Below are 9,052 nucleotides of genomic sequence, written 5' to 3'. Positions count from 1 at the left end.
TGCATCCAAGCCTAAAAGCACATGACAACCTCTGCTTCCCTCTGCGAAGGGCCTATCTTTTACTTTATGTCTTTTACTTTATGCAAGAGTCAAGGTGATCTTCACCTTTCCCTTTTTCATTTTATCCTTTGGCAAGCACCTCGTGTTGGAAAGATCCTGATCTATATATCCAATTGGATGTAAGTTAACATGAACTATTATTGTTGACATTGCCCAAAGGTGAATATGTTGGGAGGCAAAACTATAAGCCCCTATCTTTCTCAGTGTCTGATTAAAACTCCATAACCATAAGTATTGCGTGAGTGTTAGCAATTGTAGAAGACTATATGATAGTTGAGTATGTGGACTTGCTGAAAAGCTCTATTCTTGACTCTTTCTGATGTGATGATAAATTGCAATTGCTTCAATTATTGAGATTGTTGTTTGTTAGTTCTCAATGAAGTTTATGAACCATACTTGACATTGTGAACAGATTGTTACTTGAGCATAAGAAATCATATGACAAAATCTATATATGTTGCTATTATAATAATGATCATGATGCCCTCATGCCCATATTTTATTTTTATCGACACCTCTATCTCTAAACATGTGGACATATTTTTCAATTTCGGCTACCGCTTGAGGACAAGCGAGGTCTAAGCTTGGGGGAGTTGATACGTCCATTTTGCATCATGCTTTTATATCAATATTTATTGCATTATGGGCTGTTATTACACGTTATGTCACAATACTTATGGCTATTCTCTCTTATTTTACAAGGTTTATCATGAAGAGGGAGAACGCCGGCAGCTAGGATTCTGGCTGGAAAAGGAGCAAATATTGGAAACCTATTCTGCATAGCTCCAAAAGTCCTGAAACTCCACGAAAGTCATTTTTGAAATTAATAAGAATTACTAAGCAAAGAAAGTACCAGAGGGGGCCCACACCCTGGCCAGGAGGGTGGGGGCGCCCCCCCCATACTGGGCGCGCGCCCCTGTCTCCTGGGCCCCCTAGTGGCCCTCCGGTGCCCATCTTCTGCTATATGAAGGCTTTTACCCTGAAACAAAATGATAAGCAAGCTTACGTGACAAAACTCCGCTGCCACGAGGCGGAACCTTGGCGGAACCAATCTAGGGCTCCGGTGCAGCTGTTCTGTCGGGGAAACTTCCCTCCGGGAGGGGGAAATCATCACCATCGTCATCACCAACGATCCTCTCATCGGGAGAGGGTCAATCTCCATCAACATCTTCATCAGCACCATCTCCTCTCAAAACTCTAGTTCATTTCTTGTATCTAATCTTGTATCAAAACCACAAATTGGTACCTGTGGCTTGCTAGTAGTGTTGATTACTCCTTGTAGTTGATGCTAATTGGTTTACTTGGTGGAAGATCATATGTTCAGATCCTTAATGCATATCAATACTCCTCTGATCATGAACATGAATATGCTATGTGAGTAGTTACGTTTGTTCCTGAGGACATGGGTGAAGTCTTGCTATTAGTAGTCATGTGAATTTGGTACTCGTCTGATATTTTGATGAGATGTATGTTGTCTCTTATATGAACGTCGACTACATGATACTTCACCATTATTTGGGCCTAGAGGAAGGCATTGGGAAGTAATAAGTAGATGATGGGTTGCTAGAGTGACGGAAGCTTAAACACTAGTTTATGCATTGCTTCGTAAGGGGCTGATTTGGATCCACTAGTTTCATGCTATGGTTAAGTTTACCTTAATACTTCTTTTGTAGTTGCGGATGCTTGCCATAGGGGTTAATCATAAGTGGTATGCTTGTCCAAGAAAGGGCAGTACCCAAGCACCGGTCCACCCACATATCAAATTATCAAAGTAACGAACGTGAATCATATGAGTGTGATGAAAACTAGTTTGACGATAATTCCCATGTGTCCTTGGGAGCGCTTTTCTCATTATAAGAAATTGTCCAGGCTTGTCCTTTGCTACAAAAAGGATTGGGACGCCTTCCTGCACCTTATTTACTTTCATTGCTTGTTACCCGTTACAAATTATCTTATCACAAAACTATCTGTTACCTACAATTTCGGTGCTTGTAGAGAATACCTTACTGAAAACCGCTTGTCATTTCCTTCTGCTCCTCGTTGGGTTCGACACTCTTACTTATCGAAAGGACTACGATAGATCCACCTATACTTGTGGGTAATCAGCCTTTGCCCCCCTGCTTCGTGCTGCCGCTGCAGCTCTGCTGCTTGCTGCTCTGCCTTGCTGATGCCGCTGCCCCGAGCGCCTGGCTGCCCCGGGACACCCCTCGGCCGCGGCCGCGCACCCGTGCATGCATGTAGGTCCTGCTGTCAGAGGTTTTGACCGACTGTTCAACCCTTTTTGCATACGGGGAAATGAGTTGTCCATGAATATTAGTCAAGTCAAGAAACTCAGAAAGATTGTTAGGATAAAGAAATTAGCGACAAAAAACAACAAGATCTTTGTCTGCACAATGAAGAAGACATCAGTTCACTACAAGATGGTACTAACTATTATACCTTGCCTTTTTTATTCCTTTCCCCCATTTCCAATATAGAGAAGATATTTATGCACATCCTTGTTTTTAGGCCTTTCCAAAGCAGTTCACTGATGATTACCTCTCAAACCACCTATATGGTCAGGAGGCGAGGAAGGTATTCATACAACACCCACGGTTCAATATTGAAGTGTTCCTGAAGAGGACGAAGGATGGACGGTCAATCATCAACAGGCATTGGCCTAAAGTTACAACGACCTTCAACATCAATGAAGGCTCAATATTCGCCTTCTGCTTCAGCAGTTTTCCAGATGAGATACATCTGTCTATGTACCATCTATGATGCTAATTTCGAAAGGTTATAGATGTTGCATGCGAAACTTGGTGCTGGTGTAGTTGTGTAATGGGGTAGCTGAGTGCTGAAGCTATATGATGTTGTACTTTGATGTATTTCAATTATGAAAATGAAATATATTGTGTGCTTAATATGAAATGTCAATTAGATTAATAAATGGATTATTAATAATCGGATAATTAGCCTGCTAATTGGGTTTTTCTATTGCAAACAGCTAATGAGAAAACACCGTGTGCGATGCATTCAATAACACACACAATTTCTAGGAATAAACCGTGTTAGATTAATAAACAATCACACACGACATCCTCTTGGAAATTGTTTGCGTTAGGCCACCTGGAGCAAACATTTACCACATAAAAACTGTGTGTGATGGACAGCCCTTGACACACAGTTTCTTCTACACACCGTGTGTGATGCATTCAATAACGCAAATGATAAAATTGTTAATACCATGTGCAATGGAAACGCTACCACAAACAATTTAACGGGGAAAATCGTGTGTCATGTACTTGCGAACAGAAACGCTTTCCTTGGAGCGACTGTGTGGGATGTATATACGAAGGGAAACGTTCAGCGTTGACTGACAGTGTGGGGTGTACTTATGACCGGAAATGATTTCGCCTGTATAATTGTATTTTTTTAGCACTACTGTACGTATAACCATATTTGTTCGCTCGCCGGTCGCACACGGCCTCATTTTGCCGAGCGTGTGTGCCAGGAGGGCATGTCCCCGATAGTTTTTGGGTTGTGTGGGAAGGACCTCCCTATCGCCCACACTCACTAGGCGACGGTTCCAAATGCCACACGCACCTCTTTGTACTAGTGAATATTGAGAACAGTGTTGCTTTCCATCGAGGTTAGTTTCATCACATTGCTTATATGTACTCACTATTCAGAATATCTGTAGCTGGTACCATATAGCCTGGGGGTTGATAAGGGATTAATCATCGAATCGGACATTTCACTGAATATATCTGTAACCCATTTATCAGTAGGTAAACTAGGGCCATATTTAATATATCTGAGGCTACATAGCAACATGCATTGTACTGAATGACTAAATATGCAATCCGAGGCTACATAGCAACAAGGAAGAGTGTTACCTTAATGTTCTGATGATGTCTAGATATACATGTAATAAAATCTTATATAATGGGATGGAGGGAGTGTTGCGCTACATCATTTTGCAATTGTTTTTTAGCTTCTAATATTAACTTGGTGCTTTTAGGTGCATATGTCATTGCCAAAGATCCACACTTCAACCCTTTCTGCGTATGGGGCAATGATATATTCATGAACCAGCATCAAGTGAGGAAACTGATAAAGATTGTTATTAAAATGGGTCAAAAGATGTCAATGGAACTATTTGTTTACACTTTATGCAAGACAACAGTGAACTGCAGGATGGTAAGTAAGAACTCTATAGCCTTCTTGTTACTGCCCGTAATGAGTTGTGTTGGATGACAATGTCTGAATCTTTTTTCCTTTGTAGTGGATCCTGAAGCAGTTTACTCAAGATTACCTCTCAAACTACATGATTGGCGGGCGACCATCACAAGGGGCTGGACTAGAGTTGTGCATGCCTTCTGCATCCAGGAGAGCACAATAGGGCCATTCCACTTCACCTTGTTCAACAACCAGAATGTTTGTCGCGTCTTTCTTTACCATGTGTAATAGTACAAGTATAGAACCCTTGTTCATCATTCTTTATTTGGTGCTTATGTAATTCTTGAACATATGTACCTGTGAATCGAATAATGCATTGGTTGTTTGAACCTGATGGATATGAATAAAGCTATGCCTACTTTCAGTTTTAAATAGCAGCAATTAAATTAGGGTGAAATTATGGTCTGTCGGTGTCAAAACCGGCCGATCTCGGGTAGGGGGTCCCGAACTGTGCATTTGAGGATCGAAGGTAACAGGAGACAGGGGACACGGTGTTTACCTAGGTTCGGGCCCTCTTAATGGAGGTAATACCCTACTTCCTGCTTGATTGACTTTGATGAGTATAGGGGTTACAATAATTGATCTACCTCGAGATCATAATGGCTAAACCCTACATGTCTAGCCTGTATGAATTCTGATAGCCTCTACGGACTAAACCGTCTGGTTTATAAAGACACCGAAGGGGGATAGGGTTGTACAGAGTCGGTTTACAGAGGACGGAAACTACACATCCGGATGGCAGTCTTGCCATCCACGCAAAGGAGAGTCCCATCTAGACACCGGGAAATGTCTTCTACCGTATATCTTCATGGCCCATCAGTCCGACCCATGTCACATAGCCCAGACACCCGAGGACCTCTTAATCCAGGACTCCCTCACGGTCCACAAGTCATTATGGTGCACATGGTCTATAAAGCACAGCGTGTGCGATATACATCATAATCCGACACGGTTCACAGAGAGGAAACATGTGTAACAATGCACACAGTTGCCGTTTGCGAAGCGTGTATGATGTCAGACACTATCACAAATGGTGCGGAAAAACTAAATGTGTGTGGTTGTCTACCTATCATACACGGTTTGCAATCATGAACTGTTTGTGATGTGCCAGGCATCGTAAATGTAGAGCCAGTTTGGTACGTGCCTGGAAACTTCCGTGCCTGGAATGTGCCTGGTTTTAGGTAAAGCCACATAACTCCGACTGTGATGACAATGCGAGCACAAACGAGTACCAAGGATGAAGCATTTTGGATATTCGAGATATCAAAAACGGTTTTATAGGGACAATTGTATGCATCAAGGCTCCCTATCCCCAATGGTTTCTAGGTCATGTCGGAAGGACCCCCTTATCGTAGTCACTACCTAGGCGGCGGTTCAGAACGCCGTCGCGGAAAGGGGTTAAAAACCGTATTGTATAGCACCTCGTTGTACTAGTGACTCATTCATCGTACCCCTAGGGTAGAGACCACAACTTACGATCTCGAGGTAGATCAACTTTTTAGTGATACCTCCATAATATAAACAAGAGCAGGATGTAAGAATTTACCTCCATAGAGAGGTCCCGAACCCGGGTAAATTCCTTGTGTGTTCTTCTCCTGTTACCCATCGTTCTAATCTAATAGCTTGGGCCCCCTGCCAAGATTTTCTTATTTTGACACCGACATTGGTGATTTCATTGAGAGCTCGTCGTTTGATCTCCTAGGGTTGATGGCTTGCCTAAAGATCAACAACACCATTGACTATGGTGACATCTTTGTCTCCGGCTAGCTTTTCGCCTTCGGTAACATTGTTTTGCAATCCGATCCGGCCAACCATCTAGGCCGTGTGGAGAATTTTGCTCCAAACCAAGTCATCACGCTCGGAAGCCTGGAGTACTCCGTGGGTACTCAAGGAGATCTGGTCAATTTAGGGTGGACCTTGGACCAACACGCACCCTCTGGAGGCATGGCTTCGAAGCCACATTAGATGGGGGCCTCAGATCTGCTCTCCTCCTAGAGTTGACCATGCAGATAGATCTGGTGGTCAGCACCTCCAGCGCAAATATTGAGCCCTTGGACGCCTCCGTGCCAAGCTTGTCTTTGGACCCGACAACTCGATTGCTCTACCAGCAACCGGTCCAGTAATTGCTCCCGCTACCTAGGGATCAACCCCGAGCGAGCACGAGACCGGCGTCATGCAAATTAGCCCCAAACAAATTGTTCTAGATCAGCCCGGCCTATGCCTAGGTTCTTCATACCGAGGAGATCTCGCAAATCAATGATGCTGGATCGAATCCAAGACATTGCAATCTCATCCGCAGTCTACGATTAGATCGGATGTAAAGCTGATGATCAGGAATTTCATCCCACCCACCACCCACCTAGTCGCCATGGTCGAGGACCTAACTGACACGCTTGACTACGGCTCTGACGAGGCCACCGACATGGACAAAGACGCCGGTGATGATTCCGGAGTAGAACCACTCGCGACCACATCCCATATAGAGAACTCGGTGGAAACGTCAACCTACAACGTCTACATGGTCGATACTCCGAAAGACCAGTCTTAGGAGAAACCAAATGAAAACCCTTGGCATCGCCATTGTAAAAAGCAATCTAAGGGTCACAACGGAAGCAGGTGTACGACAAGCACTTCGGGCACCGCTAATAACACTGTTGCCCCCGTAGCCGCCGAGAATTCGGGAGAGGAAAATCAAGCTTCACCCACCCAACAAAACGGGCCCACTAGAGCACCCTAGGAGGACAACCACGATGACATGGGTACCTTCAACGATGGATTAGACAAGGATTATATGCCGGAGTCTAAACACAATATAAGCCTCGAACCCAAAGATTTCATTGTACCCATGAACCCGTCTGAATAAGCACGGTTCCAATGACTACTAATCGCAACCGCGTGAAGCCTGAGAAAGAATCAGCAGGAGTTGTATACCTACGAGAATGTGCTTAACGACAAATGGCTAAAAATCCTTACGCTCGAAGCAGACCTCGAATCCCAAGGCATGGCCACCAAATCGTTCCCAAAGTGGCGGCTGTTACCTGACATCGATGACGAGGCCGCGGATAACGAGACACTCGTGCATGACCATGTAGGCCAAGCCGATCGGCCCCGTAGAGGGCGAGATCGGCCAACATGTGCACCTAAGGCACCCCCTGTCAGAACCTGTCCTCATGGCAATACTGCGGTCGAGCACCCCGAGACCTTTGACCCGCATGATAAATTTCATGCCAATAAAGCTCCTTCCCGATCCATCTACGGGTCACGGAGCCGTGCACTACTACTTCTTGAGCTTGCATTGGTTTTTCCCTTGAAGAGGAAAGGGTGATGTAGCATAGTGGAGATAAGTATTTCCCTCGGTTAAGAACCAAGGTATCAATCCATTAGGAGAAACGCGCAAGTCCCCAGTAGATGCACCTACACAAACAATCAAACACTTGCACCCAACGCGATAAAGGGGTTGTCAATCCCTTCACGGTCACTTATAAAGGTGAGATCTGGTAGAGATAGATATAAAAGATTACTAGAACGTAAAAGTACATAAAAGTAAATAAATTACAGCAAGGTTTTTTTTAAATTTTAATATATAGATCTGAAAATATAATGATGAAAATAGACCCGGGGGCCATAGGTTTCACTAGAGGCTTCTCTCTTGAAGGAAAATAACACGCCGGATAAACAAATTACTGTCGAGCAATTGATAGAAAAGCGCAAAGTTATGACGATATCCAAGGCAATGATTATGCAATATAGGCATCACATCTGTATCAAGTAGATCGACTCATGCGTGCATCTACTACTATTACTCCACACATCGACCGACTCCTTCCTGCATCTAGATTATTAAGTTCATAAGAACAAAGTAACACATTAAGTAAGACGGTAGGATGTAGCGGGATAAACTCAAGCAATATGATGAAAACCCCATCTTGTTATCCTCGATGGCTGCTACTTCTTGAGCTTGCGTTGGTTTTTCCCTTGAAGAGGAAAGGGTGATGACGCAAACTAGAGATAAGTATTTCCCTTAGTTTGAGAACCAAGGTATCAATCCAGCAAGAGACAACGCACAGATCACCAATACCTGCACAAACAATCAAACAAGCGATAAAGGGGTTGTCAATCCTTTCATGGTTACTTGCAAAAGTGAGATCTGATGAAGATAGATGAAGCTAAACAAAAGATAAAGTAAATATTTTTGGTTTTTTTGGTTTATAGATCAGAAAGTAAAGGATTGCAAAATAGTAGATCAAAAACTTATATGATGGAAAATAGACCCGGGGGCCATAGGTTTCACTAGAGGCTTCTCTAAAAGATTGCAAATAATACAGTGGGTGAACAAATTACTGTCGAGCAATTGATAGAAAAGCGCAAAGCTATGATGATATCGAAGGCAACGATTATGTAATATAGGCATCACATCCGTGTCAAGTAGACCGACTCCTGCCTGCATCTACTACTATTACTCCACACATCGACCGATTCCTGCCTGCATCTAGAGTATTAAGTTCATGAAAAATAGAGTAACGCATTAAGTAAGATGACATGATGTCGAGGAATAAACTCAAGCAATATGATGTAAACCCCATCTTTTTATCCTCGATGGAAACAATACAATACGTGCCTCGCTACCCCTACTTTGTCACTGTGTGAGGACATCGTCAGATTGAACCCAAAGCTAAGCACTTCTCCCATTGCAAGAAGAACCAATCTACTTGGCCAAACTAAACCAATAGTTTGAAGAGAATTACAAAGATATCAAATCATGCATATGGGA

This window comes from Triticum aestivum, chromosome 1B, assembly GCF_018294505.1.
Source record: "Triticum aestivum cultivar Chinese Spring chromosome 1B, IWGSC CS RefSeq v2.1, whole genome shotgun sequence".
In the NCBI taxonomy this organism is placed as follows: Eukaryota; Viridiplantae; Streptophyta; class Magnoliopsida; order Poales; family Poaceae; genus Triticum; species Triticum aestivum.
This window is presented reverse-complemented; position numbering follows the sequence as displayed.